Source organism: Apis laboriosa, unplaced genomic scaffold, assembly GCF_014066325.1.
Source record: "Apis laboriosa isolate Shangri-la unplaced genomic scaffold, ASM1406632v1 scaffold13_cov153, whole genome shotgun sequence".
Lineage (NCBI taxonomy): Eukaryota > Metazoa > Arthropoda > Insecta > Hymenoptera > Apidae > Apis > Apis laboriosa.
Genome location: NW_025221370.1, coordinates 2,155,066 through 2,181,008, shown reverse-complemented (window position 1 = coordinate 2,181,008; position 25,943 = coordinate 2,155,066). Strand labels below are relative to the sequence as shown.

Sequence of the window (25,943 nt, the reverse complement as noted above, 5' to 3'; positions counted from 1 at the left end):
TCGACGAAAATCTGAATTAATACCGTGTAATTATTATTATTACGCGTTGAGGATATTCTATTTTATATATAACTAGACGTTTCCCCAATTAATTGTTTCAAAGCTTGTTTGTATCATTGACAGGTAACACGTCAAAAAACACGTTGTTATATTCGAAAATTTTTTTCCATCCATGTATATATATATATATATATACTTTTTTTTAACTCGCGAAATAGACCGGTTTTATTGGCGCGTGTGTTTCGTTAAAAATAATTTATAACGATGAAGTTTAAAATATTCAACGTGAAATCAATCAAATGAAAAATCCCTTTAGAAAAATGAAAAAAAAGAGAAAGAGAGAGAGAGAAAGAGAAAGAGAGAGAGAAATACAGTGCGTAAAAAAAAAATATACACGATATAAAATATATACGATAGAATCCGGCAAAAATGAAATTTTACAGGAGGACAAGAAAATTGAATTTCATTAATGTCGATTTATCTCGTTACGAGTCGATACACGCGATATCGAGATAATGGTGGGACAAAAAGAATTTGTGTACACCGCGTGAATTACACCGTCGTTTCAATTGTCGATTGTTCGTATTTCGAAAACGGCAGAAGCGATATCATTTTCGCGAGCCAACGTCGTTAACACGGAGAAAATTGGACAGAGTGGAATTAGCGGATCGTAGAACGCGCATAAACATTAAACCACGCACAAAAGGCGGGTTATAATCAAGAGTTGCAAACGACACAGGCACAACCCGTGGTGGATCCATGGTGTATTACCATTCTGACGAGGGAAATTGGCCGGCGTTCGTACGTTTGTTCCAAAACTTTTTTAATAAAGAATTTGTTGCGGGAAATGAGGCTTCCCTTTCACCATGGAATAACAAAAGCTCGCCAGGTTATATTACGCCGGTGATAAATTGCCACGGGATGCCCTAATACAAAGACAGTGAATGGATTCTAGAAAAACAATGGCCTATCCCCGTATTTGCATCGGATATTGGGCGGTGTTCGCTGATTGAAGCCCAAGGTAAACACGGGGCTGATCTTTACACCCTCGTTTCCGGTTGGGGGGGAACAAGGTGAAACTAATCGGGGAAACAAAGTGCGCAAGGTGAACAAAAATATCTCTTTCCAATTTGAATAGAATTTTTATAAAACGTACAGTTACGCTTGGAGAAGAATGAACAATGTTAATCCAACTTCTTGTTCGCGTGATCAGAGCGTATAGATCGCGGCTACGCTCGATTTCAAGCGCTCTTCAATTTTTCTCCAATGCCGATTTATCCCTCGCACAGTTTTACACACACACACACAGTGTCGAATACACACCCCTTTTCGTAATAACCCAAGCGTCTCGCATAAGAAGGCAAGGGTCGCGACCATTAAGAGCCATTAATTTCCAACAATTCTTCGATATTTTCCTCGATTGGCAGAGGAATGTATCGGTGTAAAATACAAGGCACGTAACCTGGAGTGACCCAGGCGATATTTCGATTTCCGAAGAAAACCACTCGAGGCGGTGAAGAGGAGGAAAAAGAAAAAAAAAAGGAGAGAAAGGAAAGGAGAGGGTAATAATCTGACTGCGATTTTTTTTCTCTCCCTCCGATATTCTTTCGTTTTAATGGATGGCCCTTACACCGGGAAGGGGTACTTCACGAGTGTACTCGCTTCGAGTATCTCGGTGGCCAGGGGGATGAAAAAAATCATTGAAGGACGGAGGAGGAGGAGGAGGAGGACGAAGAAGAAGAGGCGAGAAGGGTACGGTGTCGAGGCGAAAGAAGAAGGTGGATTAACGAATAGCGAATAAGACGGAAGCAACCCTCTTTCTCCTTCTTCCTTCTTTCTTTCGACGATGAATTACACGTTGACAATCCCCCTCTCTTTTCCCCTCAAGTGCGAACACTAGACTTTTCGAAATTTCGCAGCCCCTCGTCGACGGCGTTCGATTTAATTTAAAGAAGACGAAGTATGAATGCATTACTTCTCGTCTCCGTTTCGAAAAATGATTGGATGATTTAGAAGAATATAATTTTCATCGGTTAATCAAGACCATCCACGATATGACTTGGAAATGAGTTTGCCAACTTAACCTCCATAAACCTTCCCGAGAGGGTTGGGCGAGTACTCGAACTCTAATCCCCCTCTCCCCTAGCTTCGAAAGCTCGTAAAACAAGACACAAAGCGTAACTTCGAAATCCAAACTGTCTCGATACGCTTTCCGCACACCCATCGTCCCTCTTCCCTTCCTCCTCCATTTTTCCACCCTCAATTTTGAAATTCAAGCAATGTGACCAGCCGCTCGTTGAACGAAAGACAAAAGTTTGGCTCGCTATATATATATGGCTCGAGAAGAGTAGAAGGCGAGTCCAAGCAAGAGTATTAGTGTTAGGACAATGAATTCGAGAAGGACGAAGGAGAATAGTTGGAAACTGTGGCGCGATTGCAGAGAATCATCGGGGAACGAGGGAGAGAACACGCTCCCTTCGGGTTAAAAGGAAGAGGAGGGAGGCCGGATGTGCATAGCGGAGGGCCTGTGCAAGACATTCGTAATCCGCGGAAACGGTGCGGATTACGAAGGAGGATTTTCCGAAAACGCGGCTCTGCCTCGGTTGTTGATAATCAGATATAGCGCCAACTGCCTTGCTTGAAACGGCGTCGAATTTCATCCTGGTGGCTGGTTTCCCGGTGGCTAAAATCCCCGAAAAGGTTTTAACAAATTCGCAATCTCGTAATTCGTCGAAATAGATTTCGTCGCGAAAATCTTTTCTTTCGAAAGAAAGAAAACAAACGAAAGAAAGGAAACTCGAACGAATTTTCGTAATTTTCAATGAAACTTCGCGAACGAAAGAAATTTCATCCCTGGAAAGGCAAAGATCGATTAAACGAGAGCATTCGATTGCGGATCGATCGAAAGATGACGATTCGTTCAAAATTATAAGATTGAGTAAAAACGATGACGAGCAACGATGACGATATATATACACATATAGGAATGGAATATTGGATCCCTATGAGGATGTCAGCGGAGGTGGTTAAAACCGCACGAAGCCGTGTTCTCACAGGAGGTGCAGCATCCGTCGGTTCGCCAGAAAGCCGAGCCACGCCTTCCCAATGCCGCTGCCAACGCCAAAGCCCTAAAGATCGCGCGTCTGTATAGCCAAAAACATCGATTCAATATCGGTTTTCGAGAGAAACCGGCCACATTTTTCGCCTTCGAGCGGACTTTCTTTTAAACGAAGAATTTCAAAGAAACATCCCCTCGTCGTTAATATCAAAACTTACTACTAAAAAAAGTTACGTTCTCTCTGGAAAGATTTTTTTCGAATTTCGGATTATAATTTATCGTACGATTCCGTATCGTGCTTAATTCTTCCGCGATGACATCATGTCGCGTCGTTGCGTCCCTCTGACTATGCAACGACGCAAACGAACGAATATTTATAACGTTTGCAACCGCGACGCGGGAAACTGTCACAAATTACCGGGCTCAATGGCCGCGCGACTAACAACTGGCCGCGAGGAAAACGTTATATTAATTAATAGATACGGGAGGCGGACACGTAAAATGAATCGTCCTCGAAAATATCCTTGAAAATCCCGCTCTTCGGTCCAGAGAGCTGAACACCGCCGAAACACGTGTGCCAACGAATGTTAATTAAATCACCACTAGAAGGGAACGATCCGTCTATATATCCTTGTCCCTCTATCCTTCTACGTTCCTCGCAATTCCTCGTTTTTTCCACCAACTAGCTCGAATCCGCGATTTTCGTAAATTCTCTCTGCGAAACAGAGAGAGAGAGAGAGAGAGAGAGAGAGAGAGAGAGAGAGAGAGAGAAACTGTGAATTAAATTACCATTAGAAACTGTTTCGCGATACTAGCGTTTCTCCAGAGCACTCTTCATAACCCTTGTGCGATGCAGGAGGAAAGTGGATGTATGAATGCAAGGCAGGGAGAGGCACTTACACCTTATTGCGCGTTTCCTGTTTTCCTCTTTCACGTTTCCTTTCATCGTCTCTCCACTTTCTTTCTTTTTTTTTCTTTGTTCCCATTCGTTTTGTTCAAAGTCTTTGTATTCCGTTTGTAACGCGTTAAGATGGGCGAGTGAAATCAAGCCATCAAATCGAAATCGCCTGCTCGCGTGAGTTGTCAAAGAATTATAATTGGTACCTCGAGCGAGGGTGAACGAACGATTGTTCGTATTGGACGTATATATATATATATATGTATAATAACGGTCGGATGAACGATGAGAACGTTTAAGATTCGAGAAATAAGAAATCTCATTCCCTTTTTCTTCTGCTTCCCTGGACAGCAACGCTGATATAAATGAAATATCGGTATTTCAGAAATAATCTCCGAGCTTACGATAAACTTTCTCCTCGAGCGAAAGAGAAAAGGATTCGTCCCCTTTCTCTCTCTCTCTCTCTCTCTCTCTCTCTCTCTCTCTCTCTCTCTCTCTCTCTCTGTTCAACAATTCGATAAAGCGACATCAGTCTCGGCGTCAAAAGGGATGAAAAGGGATTACTGGACGGTTGATTGGATCACGGCCTTCTCTCGCGGATTTCCTTCCTTCGAGTGCAAGGCTCGCCGCATAAATTTCCGCGTTGGTCGTCGATTTTACGGCGGAACTCGTACGAGAAATTACCGGAAAGAAGGAAAACTCGAGAGAGGAAGAAAGAAAGAAAGAAAGAAAAAAAGAAAAAGTTGTGCCTTCTTCGTCCCTTTCTTTCCCACGGAATTTCCTCAAGGAGGGAGAGGGAAAATTCATCCCCCGTTAAAAAGAGTATATACACCCTTTACCCACCTACTCGCCTACCTATTTGCAAATCGAATCTACTTTCATTCAATCATCGCCTCCTCGATGGAAGCGTCAAAGGGTGGGCAAGAGCGAGCGCCTCCTCCGTTCTTACGATCGATCGGATTAAATCTCTTTCTTCTCGCCGCACCCCGCCAAATTTACATGAACCATCGATATAGACCAACGAGAAGCCAGTGGTGGTCGAACACCAGAGAAGAAAAAGAAGAAGAAGAAGAAGAAGAAGAAGATCGGGTATAACGTAGACGATGGAGAAGAAGTGGTGAAGATCGGGAAGATGAATCGGAGGGATATGAATCGAGAGGTCAGAAGAGGGGGGATGGAAAGCATCCCGGAGGAGAAAGGACGAGAGAGACCTCAAAAATCTCGACGTACGCCATTACCGGTGTTGGATCCCATTTGAACGCACCACCTCTTCCAGTCTGCTCTCTCTCCCTAATGAGGCCGGCTTTTTCTTTTCCCTTCCCTGACTCCCCTCCTGGCTCCAACCCTCCTGGCCCTGGCACTCGTTTCTTTTTTGATCATTTTTTTTTCCTCCCCCCCCCTCTCTTTCTTCTTTCTTCTTTTTTTTTTTTTTTCTTTTTTTAAATTCCCCTCGCGCGTCGTTTGAATGAGGAGAGAAGGTGGCACGAGTAGAGGAATCCGGAATGAATGTTATCATCGCACCGCCAGATGCAGTTTGAAATGGCAACGAGGAGAGGATACGCCGTCCTCGGCATAATTAAAACTTGTACCAGTCTCGACGAGCGTCTCGAACGTTAGAAAATACGCAACCTTTGTCACCGCGTGTGTATCACGTACACACGGGATACACGGTTACTATAATTATTTCTGTGTTTTGCGTCGGTTATTATCGGCCGTGTATTCGCAGCGAGAGTCGGTTTAAAGCTTGATTTAAAGCGGCGCTTCTCACCGCCGCTACTCGCCCTGTGACCCCGATATGCAAAGTATCTAATCTAATAACACCGACAAGTGCTCGTAATATTTAAAATTTTGATTAAACTCGAGGTCGGATGAATTAATATCTATTGAAAATTTGATAATCTAAAGTAAAAATTTTAATTCATCGATTAAATTGACTTCTTTCTCTCTCTTTCTATTCCGTGTAATAATAATCGATGATTGTTATAATAATCTAATTGCAAATAGGTAGGCGTTGATCGTAATATTATAGATCGTTTTTGATCGAGTCATTGCTCCGTTTGTCGATCCGCGAAGTTGCAAATCAACAAACTCCTCTGTATCGCGATTTTTCTGGAGAAAAATTCGAAAATTTTGTTGATTTCTATCGATACGCATTGGAATTTATCGCACGATTTTGCGCGTTAAAAATCGTTTCGTATTTCTCGATATCGCGTCGAGTATTTTTCTCTTTTTTTCCCCTCCCCTCCCTTTCTTTTTTTCGTTTCAATATCGAGCCTCGGTTTTATAATCGTAACGTTTTTCCAACGGGGAAAGCTTTGGGCAGAAGTGACGCCGCGTGATTGACGTACGCGCCACCGACGGATCGCTAAATTATAGATGAAAATAATATGCTCGAAGCAGCGTGAAAATATTCAAAGGTAGCGCCCGTGTGTGTCACTGTAGCGCGATTTCAACGAATCGACACATCCGTCTGAAAAAAAAAAAAAAAAAAAAAAAAAGGAAGAACATCAAACCGTGAAATATTCATTTAAAAGCGACGCATTCTATTCATTTTCGGGATTTTACAATTTTCGATTCGCAAGGTTCGATTTTATTCCAACCTTTTGTTCATTTTCGCGATGACAATTTATTAATCGGCCGATTCTTAAATTGGATCGATGCGCGAACTTTTTAATTCATTCCTCTCACGATTTGGATAAATATTTTTTTTCGATTAAATCGCGCTAATTCGATTTAATTCCAACGAATCGATGTTAATTCCGATGTTTCGCGTTGCTTTATTTATCGATTCGAATTGATTCTCGGCGATGATCGAATTAATCGAGGTGATCCATGAAATCATCATACGTTTTATTCATCGTTGTTTAATCTAATTTGCATATCCATTAATCCGGGATTAAATTATATAAAATCTTCTAACGAAATCTTCAATTTCAAAAAATTAATTCGATATCAAAAAAGAAAAAAAAAATGATTCGATATCTTTTTTTGTACGAAAAATAGGTTTCAAGATTGTTCCTACAACCAATTTGCAATGATAATTTGGAAAATGGAATACCAATTCGGAAACACGACGTTCACAGTTGAAACGTAAATTCGACAAACGCGTACTTACGCATAATTGGCATCCAATTAAGGCTGTTTCCATGTTTGTTTTCGCAGGAAACGCAGGATGTTAGAACAATAAACTATCGACCGACTTTCACCGCCATTCGATGCCATAGAAGTAAGCTGTTTCCCTAATCTTAATAAAGTTTATACGAAGCTGAGTGCTTTCACGTTTGTGTTACCAGGCAGCTACTTAAGCAAGACAAGTGCCATGTAAACAGAAACGTTCCCCCATGGTGCAAGTTTCGAGCGAAGGGAAGAGGAATCGTCTCTTCGGTTTTGAAGTTCGAAAAATTCTGATTTGAAATCATGAATGGATCGTGGCAACGATTTTTCGTCTCTCCACGTACGAACCAATCAATCACTATATCGAACAATATTTATTCAACCATGTTATGAAACTAACATGTTTGAACAAGAAAACTATATGCTTTACTATCGATAAATCTCGCGATAAACTTTCCTAAACTTTATCATCAAAATACAAAATTTAGATCAAAAAAGCTTTCCAACTGCTTTTACGCACATCATTCATTTAATATATTCTTCGATTTTGAACATTCATTGGATTCGTTATATCTCGATTAAAACGTTTTAATTAAAACGTAAATCATCGATCAAAAAGGAAATTTTGTTTGTTGCACCAATCTGGACAATGGTATTTTTTTTTTTTTTTTTTTTTTTAATTGATATCTCCTTGCTCATCGGTACGTTTTCTGGGTCATCGACGAGCAAACACATTTATCAACGGCACGTCATGTCGCGCGTTCATCCTGTTTTTAGCATGGAAAATTAGCACGTACGGTCATCTGGACTTTTCGAGTCCAAAATGTAATTAACTTTCTTCCCCCATATTCTCTTTATATAACGTATCTCCTTGCTTAAGCGACACGCTTTCTGGAGCACGAGAGTGACGCGTCAGTTTCACTACAAAGCTCTTTAAAGCTGTAGTAAATAATGCCACTTAACGCATAGCAGGAAAGACAGGAAATTAATAAATATATCTCCTCTTAAATTTCACGCGCGAAAAGAAATTTCGCCCCCTTCAAAATTCCCGTATTTAGATGATGGCTCCATTGTAGTATGAATGGCCACGACAGCACGAAAATCGATTCTCCATTCGTTTCCCCTTAGACTTTCTTCGGGCTTTCGATCGTAGAGAACTCGATCGAATCTCTGAGCTCGTTCCGCGACAATCGCGTTTCCACGATTGCGTCGTGGTGGGCGCGAGGAGGAGGGAGGAGGGGGCAAAAGTCTGTAATGTCGACGGATGTCATTGCACCTTCGCCTTCTCTTTTTTCCACTCGCAAAACAGATCGGAGCTTATTTCAATACGAATCGAAAACGGATTGCGGATATCAACGTCAGGAGTCTGAATGAAATTACCATAATAAAGGTCTGCGACCGGGTAGAGACGATGGTATCTGGACGACAGCCTCCGCCAGGATTCGGAAGGTAAATGAATTATCGTATCAAACGCAGAAAATCGCTTATCGATCCCTTGTACCTCGAGTTCCCTTCGATTTTCCGACCGATACGTTGGACCGAGATAAAACGATCCAATTACTTGTTCCTCTTACGTTTATTTTATGCGGGAGAAATAAGAGAATTGTACGGAAAATATTTTATCTAGGATTGGACTCGTGGATCAGTTTGTTTTTTGTTATTTCATCTGTATTTATCATCTGTATTTTTATACTTTAAAACTCGATCAAACTTTATTAAAATTAGAAAAAAAATTAAACCGCTGTAACGGTCGAAAATAATGATTTTCGATTAACGAATGAGCTGGCATTATAAACGTTGAACTTTCCGCGTTAAAACGCTCTTCGATTTATCTCGATACGACTTTCGGTTCTCGAAATATCATCGTGCAAAGGAAAGGATGATTTTTGTAATCGTTCAAATCTATTAAAATTATGAAAAATTTAAACCGCTATAATTCCGAAGATAGCGACTTCCGGTTAACGAGTAAACGATCGTTAGAAGCATCGAACTTTCCTCTTTGAAACGCACTTTGATTTATCTTGGAACGACTTTCGATTTCCGAGATATCGTCGTGTAAAGAGAAAGTAATTTTTTTAACCGTTCAACTTCTCGCTCGCTCGGATCTCTCGTTCGCACTTTGTCTCACTGACCTATCTCAAGATCTAAACGTATCGCAGACACGGATTCCTGGAAAAACGTAGTACGCATAAAAAGAAAAAGATCCAGAAAAAAACAAGTCGCCCGCGCTCATTTATAAACTCCACGTTATCTTAAGCGCTATGCTCACTTTAAATCCTTGTATCTCGGTAACGAGTTGAGATATCGGGACGAGGCAAAAAATGACTTTAGTGGCATGGTTTCCTCTATTTTCTGCGTGAATTTCGATGAAAAAAAATCGATAATTCATTCAAACTCCTTTCGTTTGTGATTTAAGAAAAGTGATTAAGAAGCGCGTCAGAAGTTATTACGTTAAATTTTCGAAACATTTGTATATATTCACTGTATATATTCACTGAATTGTAACCATAAAATATTATACGATGAAATATCACCATTTTGCGCGTATTCTAAATTTATACCGTTAATTCGAGTACAAAGATAGTAGACGAATGTAATGAAAATCCCGATGAAATATCGTGTATAAAATACAGAAATAAACGGAGGTACCGCGGTTTCTTGCCTATTCGATTTACCTTCGTCAGAGTAATCTGCTTATACCTACTTCAAACGGATTCCACTTGTAGAATATCTTATTATGTCACTTTATATCGAAATTCATATATCTTTGCTCGAAGTAAGATCTACACAAATATACATGTACACACATATATATTATTTCGCGAAACGAATAAACGGTGCTCGAAATTAATTTTCTGAATTCTGAAATACAAGATCGTCGAAAAAGATGCTACCATAAATATCTAAAAAGATACTGTACTGTCGTTTAATTAAATACCTTTCTCATTTCTTCGAGACTTTAAATTATCAGATAGAATTACATTTCATTAAACATTTATGGATATCATATTAAAAATAATAGTTATACAGGATATTAAGAGATGATAAAATTGAAATTTAATATCCGATATCATAAATTATTACGATATTCGTGTTATCTTTTTACACAGAGTTCAAATCTGATAAATGTATCGGACGAACGCTGTTCGAAGTATAATATTAACGTCCGAATAACATCATGGAAATTTTAGGATGGATAAAGACCTTTTTAATATGATTTAAGACAGGTGATCTATCATCGAAGGGAATAATCTCCAGAGGGAAGATTGAAGAAAAATGTTATCGATAAGTTTCAAATGAAATTAAACTCGAGAAAAGAGAAGCGTTCAATCCACAATACCTTGTTCCAAATTCTTCCATCAATTCCCAAATATCATTCCTAAATATCGCTTGTCCAACGCTTCCAAACTGTCGCACCAAACGTGTCAAAAAAAAAAAAAACGCCAGTCAATGATCGCGCCACAAAGAAACTCTAACCGCTCTAGCGCGAGATACGTCGATTATCGGGAAAATTTGATATATTTCTCTCTCTCTCTCTCTCTCTTCCAATGATACTCCCCTCAGCCAGAATCCCCCTTTTTTGTTTTTTGGAGGGGGGAACGGTCGGAGCGAAACCGTTCGGCCGTGAAGAGTAACAGGAAGTGGAGGGCGGCGTGTGACAAGGCTGGTGATGCCGGCGGGAAAAGGGACGCTTTCTGCTTCTCTCAAAGCGATCCCCCGCGTTGTACGGCCGAAACAATACCGCCTGTGAGCTCGTTGGAGCATGGAGACGGAATGGAACGGAACCTGTTGCAGCAGTCCACGTCCACGACGCCACGGGAAATTGGATTTTTTTTTAGAGTGGTCCGGCTCCCTGAGCCGGCAGCTACGCTCGATGCGTTTCTCGTGTTTGTCGACGCGTCTCCAATCTGGATACTCGCAGGGTTCACCCTCACGATGCGCAAACGAGATACCGGTCAACCTTGTCCATCATCTCGCTTCCATCCTCGAGGGACGAGGAGGAGGACAATGGACGAGTTATGGGATGGCAACCATGGTCGTGTCTGGCCTCTGGGTTACATTCACCGCGTTTTAATGAGCTTTAAGCTCGTTTTTTCGACGGACAATGCTACCTCGCTGGAAGGGAGGGGCAGACTTTTCGCATAGGGTGTTGCGGAGGGCGCGGAAATTGCGTTAGATCGTCGAGGGAGTAGTTTTGGGCTTTGGTGGTAAGTGGATACTTGGGATCATTGGGAGTATTGTTCCAAGAATTAATTTCATTTCTTGAGGCAATATTTCGTGTCATCGATATAATAAGGATGGAGTAATTGCAATTCCATTACAATTCGTAATTTTACAGCGGCGTAATAACAAGCAAACGTTCGAACACCTTTGAGCGGTGTACTCGCGCATTCGATTAAAATTTCCGACACGATCCTCGTGCGTCGTGCGTCGGAAATTAATTAAGCAGAGTGCGTACGTTATAGATGCACGATGGAGAGTATCTCCAAAATTTTCCCAATTAAATTTCCCAATTAAATCGAGACAACAACATTGGTTCCTGATCTCCAAAATAATCCTTCCAAAATATACTTTTTTTTTTCTACAATTAATATTCCACTCCTTCCACACTCGCATCAACCTTATTCTTTATTATTTCCAGAAGAACTGACCGAGCAACCGCGATACTTTCGAATCCTGCAACAGTTGCAAATCCTCGCGACGATATTTAAGGGAGGAGGAGGTAAGGGAAACAAGGCGATACGCGAGAGATAATTAATGCCCCCCGTCGAAATGATTAATATCCGCGAAACAGACGGAGAAGCGAACCGACACAATCATTTCGGTAATGTATAATTCCAGCTACGTAACTGCAATTATAGTTCGCGGCGTAATCTTCCTGTCTACGTTCTACCCCCTCCCCTTCCTCCTCCTCCTCTCCCTCCCCCTGTCCCAACGATCGGCGTCACCCACGCTACGCCGCGTATCTGCGTCCCAGAACCGACCTAATCTCACCGACACGGCTAATAACACCGACCCCCAGAGATACCGTGACGCGTGCACATCAACAGATATTAGAGCGAGCGTAACGTAACTCGGTGGCAACCCCTTATCGGGTCTTCGGGTCGGGTTTCCGTCTTGACGACCGTTCTCTCGCGAGACAGTAACGGAACAGTAACAGGAGAACGAGAACCGTGTGTATACACCTGTTTCCATCGAGGGAGACTTTCAACTCCCTCCTGGAACTCTGTGGATTTCTTGCGCGCGAAAAAGTTGCAAACAAGGAGGGAATGGAACTTGGGTCTCTGGTTGGGTTGATGCATCGCGATACCGCGATTTTATGTAAAAAAAAGGCTGATGGAAAACTTTCGAAACCTTCTTCTTCTTCTTCTTTTTCTTCTTTTTCTTCTTCTTCTTCTTCTTCTTCTTCTTCTTCTTCTCGGAAGAGGAAGGTCCGCTTTTCCGTACTCCATAAGTGAGTACGTGGATATGTAACTTCGTTGTAGTATCGAACGAGGGGAAGTTTTGAAAGTGTATCTGGGTTTCGAGTTTCGGGAGATAAGGAAATACGCGTGTTTTGATCACCTTTTTTTACGGGGATGAGTTTTAGCGATTTTTCGATATCGACTTCGCTCGAGTTTTATTTCCAGTTTTTTTTTCTTTTTTTAGATAAGCTCGTCGAAATTGTTGCGCGCTTACGAATAGTCTTAGAAATGGAACGAATATTTTGAAAGAAATATATCTCTCGATAAGAAGAACATTTTTCTAAACGACGTGCATCGCTCGTCACACACGACTTCTCGACGCGTGCACGTCGACTGAAAAAGCGATTCGAGATCCACATCCACGAGCAGACAATTTCGGATCCGTGACGTGCCCTGGTGTCAAGATGCAAACCAGGCGGATGTACGCGAGGGTTGGGAACGAAAATGCAATTGAAGTCGCGGAACTTGTTGGAACAGGCGAGAGAGAGAGAGAGAGAGAGAGAGAGAGAGAGAGAGAGAGAGAGAGAGAGAGAGGCACGCTCGTAACTCGTCGACCTAATATAAGTAATATAGTAGTACCGAGCAACATCGTTATTGCGGTTGGTGCACGTAATTCTATCACGTGGGAGGGAAGGGAAGGGTCGGTCGCGTTGCGAGAGGAATGTGCACACGATGCGGAATAATACGGGAGGGAAACCTTTTATATGCGCGACGACGCTTTGTGGATGCTATCAGGTATACCGATCGCACACGTCCACGTTTCTGGAAACGTGTGAACGATGAGCTTTTTCATCATCAACTGTATCCTTTCGATATCCTCGACCCTTAATACCGAGTTTCATATAAATAACATCGAAGCTTTTGAAATTTTTTTTTTTAACGTATGCACCTTTTTATAATTATTGGTATTATTATTATTATTATATTTGAAATTAGTTTTTAAAAAGGAAAAGAAAAAAAGGAAAAGATCATAGGAAAGATATATCAACGCAACACGCGATGAATTCAGAGATTTTATTCGATCAGATTCGTGTCAAAACTCTTCTCTTTGTTTATTAGGTATCGGTTTTTACGTTATTCGCGTGGAAACGAGATGCATTCATCTAACGGGGCGCGCACCACGACGAAATGATCGGCTTTGACGCGGACATTGTTGTTTGCTTTCCGACGAATGTTTGGATATTTTGCCCAAGGTATATAACGTGCATTGTTGGACGTCGTGATTCAACGGGACTGTCCCGTCACGCGTTGTTGTGAAAATAGGGAAAGTAGCGTGAAATTATTTCCACGAAACGTTAAGCTTATATGTTTATTTTATATACACGGATCTTTAAATTATAATCGACTCGGATAATTCGATCGTGCGATTTTTATTTATCGTTTTATTCGATATAATTATTATTCGGCAACGATTAACTTGATACGTCTACACATGTCCTGTTTACATTTGATCAAGTTTCAGTTATTTCCGAACGTTGCGATAACATTGTAATTTGTTGATAGATTTTATTATTATTCGATGCGCCAATAAATTCCGATTTCTTATATATATATATATATATATATATATATAATTGAGTGGTAAACAAGAGTATGTATATATTGAAAAGAGTATGTGTATGAAATTTCGTAAATACAATCGTTAATTAATGAGGAGGAAATGTCAGACAGTTTGCCGTTCGTAATCGGATCGAACGAATGCCCAAGGCAAATTCCACTAACTCCGTTAATTGCCGTGCTGATATCACGGCAAATTTGGAATTCGGTTTGACGAAAAGCCGAGTAATTAGCCGTTGAATGTCGCGAGGCGGTTCCGCGGGATGCGAGATGCGCCTTGTTTGCTGAGTATTGCGCTTTGACAACCCGCCGCTCGAAACGTGCCGTGTTTTACCCCTCGTTCCTCCCCGGAGGAACTTCTTGCCGTTGCGTTTCGCTTGAAGAGCTCGTTCTCACTCGCAAAAAAAAAAAAAAGAAAAAAAAAAGGAAAAGAAAAAACAGAGGGAGAGAAAAAAGATCGTTTGAAATTAATTTGACTAAATTTTTCGACGAAAAACTGTGGACTCCGGGGAATTAGCTGGAAATTAATTTGTAAAAATTCGTAAGAAAATTTGGTCGTTCGGTCGTAAAGTTATAATTGAAATGGAATCGAATTAGATTGTTCCGAGTCGAGGAAATCGTTTCGTTCGTTTGTTCGATACAAAAAAAAAAAAATAAATGTCGCGATTAAAATTCGTTTTTTTTTTTTTTTTGAACGAGAGTTCGCGAGAATGAAGGGAACGGAAAGGGAAGGGCGGACAAAAAGCTCGATGCGAGAAAATTCAACGACGATATAACGAGGATTCCTGGTGAATTAAACCGAGTGGCAAGCAGGGGCGAGCTTTTATTCCGACGAAGACGATCGTAGGAAATTAAACATCGATCGGGTTTCATGCAGGGAATGGCCTGCCGGCTATGGCCGGGCCTCGTCGCTTCTGCATTAAATTCGAAGACGTTACGCTCTCAAGTCGTATAATTCTCCACCGTATAATCCATATATCCACTGCCTATCTATTCTCGGATTGTTATTCCCCGACTCAGCCACCCCAGACTTCCCAACCTCTAGTAGCAGTACTAAAATCGAGATATTGCGCCTTGTAAACCGGCTATATCCACCGGACGGATTATGTGCTAACTCAAGAAGCTTACGTGCTGACTTAATAATCCTTCTTGTAAATCAACTAAGGCTTTCTCTTTCTCTCTCTCTCTCTCTCTTTCTCTCTCTTTCTCTGTTTCCCAACGATTCATCGATATCGTTTCGTATTTTATCGTCCACTTTCGTTATTATACGCCTGTAGAACATTCGTTTGTACAATTCGAGCTGTCGTGGAACTACGTGAATTTCATTCGAAACGAGTCGTGTGTCTGATCCATCCAGGATATTACCACTTTGTTGTCTCTCTTGTTGCGTTCAAATATTTGTTACAATTTATGCTAAATTTTTGAATTTTGTTATTACTATTGAATTTTTTTTGGGGAACGTATTCGATTTTTATATCGAAAAATTTTTCTTTATTAATCAAATAACGTTAGTGGAAAAGCCGTGTTTTCCTTTTTTCTTTTTTTTTTTTTTTTTTTATTGAAACTTTAAACACACGTGTTTACCAAACAGTAAAATCATTATTATTGATTATATTATATTCTTTCTCCCCAATTTGATCGCGTTATTTACGGTTAGATTTTTTATTTAAATGCAAAAATAATAAAATATTTTGAAATTGTCAATTCGTGTACTGCGCGAAAATATAAAAGAACATTTTTATAAATTCACTTCAATATTTTACATTTATTTATTTATTTATCGAACTCGCAATAAAAGTACGCGTAAAATATAGGAATAAATCTTCAATTAACTATTGCAAAAAATACGGTATAAAATTCACGTTACAATTATACCAATTATAAATTCATTATATATATATATTTATCCGTTCCAATCCCGTATCCCAAAAGTGATACGACACAGTGGGAACATCGTTCAAACGATGAAATCCGATTAAAGATAAAAAGTTGATTAAAAGAATGGAGGAAAAACAAGAATTTTAATCAACAGCTAACAGGATTTAGAAACTTTCATCTTTTTTTTTTTTTTTTTTCTTTCCTTTCCTTCTTTTTTTTTTATGGAAACGATCTAATAAAAATCCGACATGTTCCAAGTAACACAAAGAAAACACATCCCTCCCCTCCCCTCCCCTCCCCTCCCCTCCCCGATAAAGACCAAGATTACAGCGCGTCTTGAAATTACACGTCACTCCCGTCTGTTTTTAAAGAGGAGGGGAGAGAGGAGGCCGGAAAAATTAAATATGGAGAACGGTGCATCAAACGCGGCTACGGAATATTTCACAACATCCGACGACGACGACGACGACGACGACGACGACGACGACGACGACATTTCTTGCGGTAAAATATTTACACGCGCGTGTAACCGGTACCACCGACTCGAAATTATCATGCAACCGCGTGTCGTTCGTCTTTCCATCTTTTCTCGTTCCACTTCCCCTCCCCGTCCTTGCTCCTTCCTCTTTTTTTCCTCCCCTCCCCTTTTATTCCTCTTCCATTCCTCTTTCTCTCCTCCTCTGGCCGCCGGTTTTCCACGGATTTGCATAAGTCCACGAAAGCGTCAAATACCTTATACCGACAGGAATATCTTATCAGGCCGAGAGAACCTTCCCCCTCGTCACTGATACAAAACACGCTGATGGTTTTTTTTTCTCCCTCTCTCTCTCTCTCTCTCTCTTTCTCTTTCACGTTTCTCGAGAATTCATCGATCCGCTTTGCACAACGATCCCCGAGTGAAATTTTAATCGCAAATTTTAATCGTAAATTATCGTCGAAGTTGTTCCACGCATAATTGAATCAAAAAAACTCAACAAGATTAAAAATAATCGTTCTTTTTGAAGTTTCTCCCGCTCCCCCTCTTTGTTCTTACACTATTATCGTGTGCATATGATTAGTCACGATCAAAGGGGAGGGGAAAGGGGATGGAAAGCGATCCAAGAGCGATAAATGAGCTAGCGTGCTCGCGATGCTAATAATGATTTCACGTCGCATTAAATTTTAATTTCTTATCTTGTCGGTTCGGTTGGTAGATGTCGGTTTTGCTATTCTTCCAGTAGGTTAGGTTGTACCAGATATTATAGCTGTTCCTTTAAATTATTGTAATATTTTCTAATCTATTAAAAAAATAATGCCCTTAATCGAATGAAAAGGGAGCAATAACAGGATTACGAGAATGGAATTGCAATAACGATCTGATATTTGTTTATCGAAACGACATGAACGCATTTATTCTACATAATACAGTATATTTTATATAGTTATCGCCATTGTTCCTATTTAGCATTGCAAGCACGGGTTAGGGTTGAAAATGAAATGCCGTGCTAATTCCCCGTTTCTTTTGTCGATCCATTCGAGCCAATCTCGTTAATTCGAACAATTTATTTTTCAAATCGTATAATAGTTCCCGCCTGTATTAATCACGAAATGTAATAATTACGTGGAAATTAAATACCTTGTTATACGCGGAATTAACGTTAGAACGAAACAGAATTTCTATTATTGTTTTCATGTAGTTATTCAATATGTAATATTAAATTTATGCATTTAATAAATAATAATTTCAATACGTTTCAATTTACGATTTCGATCGAATCGTGAGATTTTTTATTTTCGATTAATTTCTTCTTTTCTTTTTTTTTAATCTCAAAATCAAAATCGTATATGCGAACCAAACATAACTGTGAAAAGTGAAACAGATGTATATCATTGGGTCAGAGAGAACTTGATGCGTTCTTATCGTAATTACGATCATAACGTGGATGTCACGTGAGCGTAATGAGCACGAGTTGTTTTCCTGTCTTTCTGTGACATAACACTCTCTAACGCTTTCGTTTCCTAACCCCTTCCAGAAAATTAGATAGAAGAATAAACACGTGCTTCTGCACTGTGACAAAGTTTATCTTTCACAGGGGACATTTAAAGATCAAACAAGCGTTTTACGTTGAACGTAAAGCAGGATAAGGAGGATAAAATAATACGAAAAAATTAATGTGAAACGAAAATTTTAAAATTTAAAAATTTCCCTCTGATCGACTAATTTATTACGAACGAATTGTTGTAAAATTTCCAGGAAATTTCTCCGTTTACATCGCAAACATCTGTAAATAAAATAATTTCACGGACGATATGATCGATTCGATTCAATCAACACGATCATCGAAGGAGTTAATGCGAGGAATCTTTTATTCCCGCAAGATCAGCTAAGATCTATCTATTTCTCCGTTTCCTTTTTTGCTTCTCTTTCGAGATCTCTGCCCTCTTCCATTCTGGATTTGCATAATCCATCCGGCGAGAAACTCGAAGAACAAATATCCGTGCCGCGTCACGAATATCTTATTAGGTCAGAAAGTTTTGATTTCGCGGATCTTTGGCGCGATAGTGGCGAAAGAGAGGGGGAGAAGGGGCACGCGCCTCTTAAAACCGATCCTTGCTGAATATAATTATTCGCCGGCCAGAGAAGCCGGGGAGAAAGATAAATGGATTCCGGCGGCATCGAGCCGGTGGGGCGACAGATGTTTGATCTGTTGGAAAGTTCAAGTTGGTACGGTGTTCCTTACTCACGGCCGCGTTGTTCGACCTGAAACGTGAAACGCCTCGCCAATACTTTCAACCGTCTCTCCCGCGCGCCACCTGCGTTTCACGCCTTTCTTCTCCAACTCGTTCCTGTAGAGTAGACTAAGATTTCACGAGTATATGAAAACTTTTCGAATAAAAGTTCTCGAAAGTGTTGGAATGCGTGTGCGGAAGAGAGCGTGGAACCTCGAGGAGATTATTTTTAAAACAATTTTTTCTTTTTTTTTTTTTTTTTTTTTTTCACGAATGACAATCGATCGAACAAAAGGGGGATTCGAGATTTCGAGAAAATTTTGAAGATTTTAACGCAACGAGTAAATTTTAACAAAAGGGGATGATGGAAGCACAACCCTAAGTTATAGAATCCTATTTAGTAATTTGATTACGTTTTATTAGGAAAGGTCCTTTCAATTCGACGAATAATTAGCAAATGCTGCATTAACGTTCGATTAAACACAGGTTATAATATAACAGATCTTCAAATTTGGAGCTTTTAATCGATCCTAGATATGTTTGTAGATCGGTTTGTTAAGCATACGCTATGGGATATATCGGGTCGATTCTATTTACCTTCAAAGTTATCTAATATTGAACACTGGTAATGGCCAGCATTTCTATTCGCGCCATTTTGATCCTATATACGATTCTCCGTGTTTAATCGTACCTCGTAAACCCAGATATCGTGATCCACAAAAAAATTATTACGAAATAAAAACACGATCCAAAAAAAAAAAAACCTTCGACATTCCCTCGTAATTTCAATTATCAGTTCTCCTCGACGAGGAATTAAACCGAAATCCCCGATCGCAAAGTTTGGAGAAGCGGCGTCGCAAAATCCAACTCGCGAAGGTAAAGTCGAGGCAAACAGTGATGAAGTTCGGTCGTCCTCGATAAGTTTCGTTTTCAATAAAGCCAGAGGGTCAGGTTTACCTTCCACCATGGGAGCCGGCTCGCATTATTAATACTCGCAGGTAAAACGATCCTTTCCGTTCGATCTTTTTCCTCGAACGAAACCAAATCGATTTTTCGATCAGGAGATGTCTTGATTTTCGTTTTGTAGAAATTAATTTTTCCATCCACGTTTCGTGAAGTTTCAGCAAATTTAAATCCGTGATGTTCGTTCATCATTATAAATTTTCGCGGTAGACGCGAATTGGGAATCCTGAAAATTTTATCGTGGAATAGAATCGATGGGAAATTAGGAACTCGAAAATGTTAGGATAGAGATGGTAGGAATTGAAAATTTTGCGATAGAAGATGACCGATATTGGAAATGTTAGAGAAATTTTACGATCCAATTGGATGGAAATTGGAAATTTTATGATAGAAATTCTGTGTGAAATTGAAAGTACGAGACGTTGGAATTTTTATGGTAGAATTTGTGATTACGCGTGAAAGAATGATTAAAAAAAATATATCGGATTCCGCGATACACTTTAAAATTTCAAATATTTTCACGATAATTGAATGATGCCGGAATGCCGGAGTTTGAAAGATTCCATATTATCTTCGTATTATTAAATTTTTCACAATGTGTAATTTTTGTTGATTGTAAAAGCAATCTAATTACGTTGTAAAAAAGGGTTTCTTTGCCGCAATGCGCGTAAGATGGGATAAAGCTCGCGTGTACGACTTTCCAGCTTTATCATAAACCCGGAACACGATGGAGTTACGAGTACTTGAAAATATAGTTGAGTGATCCACTTTATGCCGCGTGTCACGTAAACGAAATATATATGACTCTTTCAACGGTTATTCTATACATCATCACTGTTACGGCAAACGCCACGAATTCACGACAGGTGTTCTTGTTTTAAATTCACTTACGTCATTCATGCTCACCCCTGTCCCTCGATACGCCTAACTCCTCGTTTCATGTTTAGACAAACAAACTCAATTACCTGAAACAACAGGAATAACAATTATTAATTAGTAAAATAAACAATTCAACCGTTCTCTATCCCGATTAATATTAGAACAGACGTAATATCGCGATGCTAAAATATCTACTACTATCTCTCGTTACGAAAAAAAAAAAAACGAAATTTCACAAAAATTCCGAATTAAAAAATACCTCGTTCGATAAGAGAGAGAGAGAGAGGGAGAGGAAATATTTCTTGAAATTATAAGATTTTTCGCGCGAGGGGGAGGAAGAGGGGAAGATCGAGGGGTGGAGGAATGATAGAAATTTCCAGATTAAGGGCCACGTTCCAAGGCCACGTAACGGGTTTCATTCCCTCTGCTTGGCAAAAAGTTTCGAGGCGGTCGCAAAACTGGTCAATCGTTCGTAGAAGTTAAGCGAGAATAATTAAAAGATTCAACAGGGCACGGGTACGTGGAAAAGTACGGTACGGCGCAACTTCGGGATGTTTGTTAAATATTCATAAGCTTTTTTCTCAGGTTAACGTTTCTACGTCGCCAACGACTTGCCGCTTTTTGCAATTGAAACTTTATCACCCTTGTGAGCCGGCAGCCAGCCCTCCTCGAGATCCTCGTAAAAATATCGCGAACCGCAATAATTCTCTTTCGCGAATTTACAAGCTACCATCTATCGCGTGAGATCTTTCTCTCTCTCTCCCTCTCTCTCTCTCTCTCTCTCTCTCTCTCCTTCTCTCTTTTCCCCCACCATTCCGCGGTAACTTTCCTATTGTTCTTCCCGTTCCGATACCATCTTTCATTTCCCCTCCCCCGTTTCTTCTCCATTCCTCGCCGTTCGTTCCATCTTATCGATATTCGTTAAATTTTAATTTTCAGATCCGTTCCAAAGATTATTTCGCACTTTATTATTATTACCACCACCTTTATTATTACCCGTTCCGCGTCTCACGTCACGATATACGCAGCGTTAAAACTTTATCACTCGACTTCTCCCATTTCATTCGCGAACATGTATTTATAATTTCGAAATATCAAACCGTTCCTATGAAGCGGACGCTTCATAATCGACCTATAATCTTTCACACGAGATATCCACCAAGCGCTCGAAATAACAGTCCGTAATACTCCAAACCATATTTCGTATTTCGAGTTATATTTCAGGGGATCGCGTTCAATTCATCCCTCGCATCGATCGATATCGAGTTATCGCGATTCACGATAACGATTCCACCTCCGTTTGCGCGCAGAAAATACGAGACGCGGGGCTAAGCCGGCCTCCTTTGCCCGCTATGAAAGTTGACGTGAACCCAGTTATCAACCGTGTTAAACTACGTAATTCTGCGCCAACCACATAAACTTAATGCCGTATATCCCGGACACCGTGTTCTCTCTCTCATATTTTCGGTGCACTCGTAAGCTAGGAAAGGGTACGTAGAAGCACGCGTGTATCCCCATACGGTTGGCACAATCGGAGCGAACAGGCCGGATAATCGGTTAACTTCTCGTGGGAAATTGCGGAGAGGCGAGGCGTATCGCGCAGAAAACCTCGTTTGTAGACGTTGGTCTCGAGTATTTGGAGAGTAAATAAGGGAGAGGGAAGGGAAGTTTTTGGTTATATTCGAGGGATATGAATTTTAATCGATCGAAACTCGGTCTCTCGCGCTTTAATCGTGGCAATTATATAAGCGATCGTTGATCCAGTAACGCGTTAATGGATCGCATTATTGCCGCCGAGTACGATTATATTGTCTTTCCCCGGGTAAATTGGTCGGATTTTCACGTGGCCAACATATGGAAATATATATACACACATACAGATATGCACATTCGCCTGCCGTTTCCCGAGGGAAATTTTCACCGCGGTCGTTGTAAACCGTCCGCCTAACGTCCCTCTCAACGTCAAAGTTCGGTCAAAAAATTAACATTCTCCTGCGAGAATCGAGCGCGGGATCGAAGGAAGGAAGAAAACAGTACGAGCGAACGAATTAACGATCGAACTGGCGGTGGGCTGATATTTCGAGAAGCACGAAACCGAGCCGACCCACGTTTAACGATCTCGACGTTTACTTACGGCTTAATTAACGTCACCTCGGTGCTTGCAATTGGAATGGAAGCGAATGGCAAGGGCGGTCGAAAATGGCGAAAACGCAGGAGGAAGCGTGTAAGTTTTCGCCCCCCGAGTCCCCGAGGACCGATGCCTCCGCCACGAAACGTGACGATTCAGGGATCCGGTAGCCGACGATGCGTAAGCTGCACGGCCGGGTAATCCAATAAAGCAACGCTTCCGCTCCATTATTCTCCTTGCACCTCGCCGAGGAAATCGTTCACCTATCTATCCAATCGTTATAAATCGGCAGTCCTACGCCTCCGCCTCGACAGGCCTCGCACCTTATCGCCCAGCAACGATCATTCCGTGCAACACGAGCGATTGATTAATTCACTTCCTGATGGATGAACGACAGATCTTATTGAAATATCGGGGGATTGAAAATATCGTTTTTAAGGTAAATAAAACGCGTGTTGAATTGAATTTTAATAGTGGAATATAATAGCAGAGAGTTTTTATTCGAATCGCGTTCATCTTACGAAAAAAATTCCTCCTTATTTCTGTTTTTTTCAGAAGGGAACAAAGTATTTCTCCATACTCTTCTCTCAATCGAATCGAATTCCTGGGAGAGGGTTATGAAAATTCTGGGCGAGTAAGATCGTCGATATCAGGCAGACAGTAGTGGCTTATTCAAGCATCGTTAACAGGGTACGCAAGATTCAAGTCATAACTTCGCCATTATGCGACTTGCCAAAGTTTTTCAGTCGTTCGTCTCCTCTTTGTCTCCTTTCCCCTCTTCTTTATTTTCCAAGTATCTATATCCCGACAGTTTTTCATATTTCTTTACCTCTTTTCCTCTTTCTTTCTCTCTCTCTCCATTCGAGACTACGTATACTCGTTCATTGAAATATTTTCTTCTTCTTTTTTTCTTCATTTTCTTAGATTGTCCAATCTATTCATTCCTTCGCCTACGGTTACCAAGAAGTCCGTCGGTTGGACTTGTTGGTCCTCGTGCACTTCACTTTGTCTATTCTAACTTTTCGTTTGCTTTCGTCGGTGTTTCCACCAACCGCGAGCACAAGGATGTAACAATGCGGGGGTGGGTTGGGGGATAAATATTGGTTGAAAGAGGGAGAGGCAGGAAACGAGGGTGGAAGCCTGCTTCGGGGCTTGTTTGGACTGTGCGTGAGAGAAGAACGATATGACAGATTGCTTTCGATGGGTGCGCGATGTTTAACCAGGATTCCAACCGCCAGGAAAGCTCCGAGTAGAAGATAAACGTCGAAAGCAACGGGGAATCGATCAATTTTCTACGTGTAATAATATTGTGCTTTAACTTGATACGCCTCGAACTTGTTATTCTAATCCTTGTTGATCTATTATTATCGGCGAAAATGCGCGAAAAGTGATCGTGTTATCTAAACAACTAATTCTGTCATTTAATCGACGATGTTACTTACCCATCATTTAAAATGTAACACGTAAGGATATCGAATTTTTTTATTTTTTTTTTTCATAAATACGAACAATGGAATTTTTAAAAAAGACGACGAAATTCAAAAACGGCTGTGCGAAAATTCTAATTCTACTTTCACTACTTTTTTTCCGAATAAAAAATTCGCATTGTTCACTAGACAAACTTTCGTTTCCATTTCCGAATCCACGTACGACTCGAGGCCGCGTGCATTCCCAATAAGAATCTTCACGGAGCGACAAACTTTGGGGAAGGATAGAAGAAGGCGGGATTCTTGGAAAGTTTCGCGAGGAGGAAGAAATTCGCGCGACAGGCCGTATAACATCGCGGTTAATTGAACCGAAGAGGCGAGAGCGAGACCGAGAAAGCGAGCGAGCGAGCGAGCGAGCGAACGAGAGAGAGAGAGAGAGAGAGAGAGAGATCTCGATAAGAGTGAAGTCGCAAAACAGTGGCGCGAAGTGGTGGGAAATGGGCGATAAGCGGGACGTTCCTTCGTTATCGGCCGAGACGTCAACGAAACTTGTCCTTATCGCGAGAGATTCGCGGACCCCTTTTTCGTGGGAGGGGAAGGGAGCTCGTTACCACCGAGGCCTTGGGGGTGTTCTCCACTTTGGCGGCTCTCCGTCTTCGAGAAGAAGTGGAAAACGTTGGACGCTCGTTTGAGAAAGATGAGATCTCGTGGAAACAGTGGGAAAGAATTAAGTGGATTTGAAACGAGACCGAATGGTGGCCGGATGTGGTACCGAGAAAGTTTTCGTATCCTGAAAACTGCAGATCCCCACTTATCCCTGATGAACACGGTTAGTACGAAGTACCCTCGATATTGACGATAATTCAACCGATATTCCTATATATCGGGGGAACGATTGAAATTTTTCTTTTTTTTTCATAATTTAAAATTATAATACGAATACGCGTTCGAACTATATAATAATTGGTCAACCTTTTGGCGAACTCGTTTCCCCGATAAATTTCGAATATCCCGATACACAATTTCAATTCCTACGGAATTAAATTAAACAGTGGTAGGGAGGAGACAATAACGGGGGGAGAGGCGTGGAACGAGAACAACTTATTCATTAACGGCCCCCTTTTTCTTGCAATTACAATCAACGAGAGGAGAAACTCGGCCGGGACAATTACCGTTTTATCGCCGAATTAATTCCTTCGCTTCGAATTAAACTCCACCTTCTGTCTACCAATTTCGACCCGTGGAAAATGCGGGGAATAAGAACCGAATTTTCGTTCGAAATCCCCCGTCGAAAATGGATTTACGATTTTTATTTTTATCCCTCCTCCCTTCCCTCTCTCCCGTTTCAAAAAAAAATAAAAAACGCGCCGCGAAACGGCGAAACTTTCTCTCGCGAACGATTCAAAAATTAAATAATACCCTTTCGAGAGGACTGAAGCGGGAATTAAAAAGAATTCCTACGGGGCTCTCAATTTGTCGTGGAAATGGTGAAAACGGTTTGGGGGGAGGCGAGGTGAGGGGAGGCGAGGGGGAGGAAAAGCTTCTTCTCGGGGGAACGCAGCTCCGTTTTATTATTAATTTCCACCAGGCAACAGATCTCACGGGAACGCGGGAAGGCAGGAAAGGTGATCATCGAATTAAATCGGATTTTATCGCGCACGCGAAATTCCTTTGAATTCCCCCGCAATCCCGAGCATACCCCCTTTCAAGAGTTACCACGGTGAACGAAAATTTGCACGGGGAGTAAAAACTAATTAACAATTTGATTCAATGTAAACGAATTCTTGTCGAGAGAAGAGAAGATCCGACCCTCTTCTCAAAGAGGATTTCTTTTTTCCTTTTTTTTTTTTTTTTTATCCCTCAACGC

At 40.9% G+C, this 25,943-nt stretch overlaps 1 protein-coding gene across 4 annotated transcripts in view; it reads right to left on the bottom strand.

The window, feature by feature from the left end:
- The window catches only part of LOC122721091 (fasciclin-3), a 305,529-nt gene that overhangs the window by 33,780 nt on the left and 245,806 nt on the right, over positions 1-25,943 (bottom strand). The window lies entirely within an intron of this gene.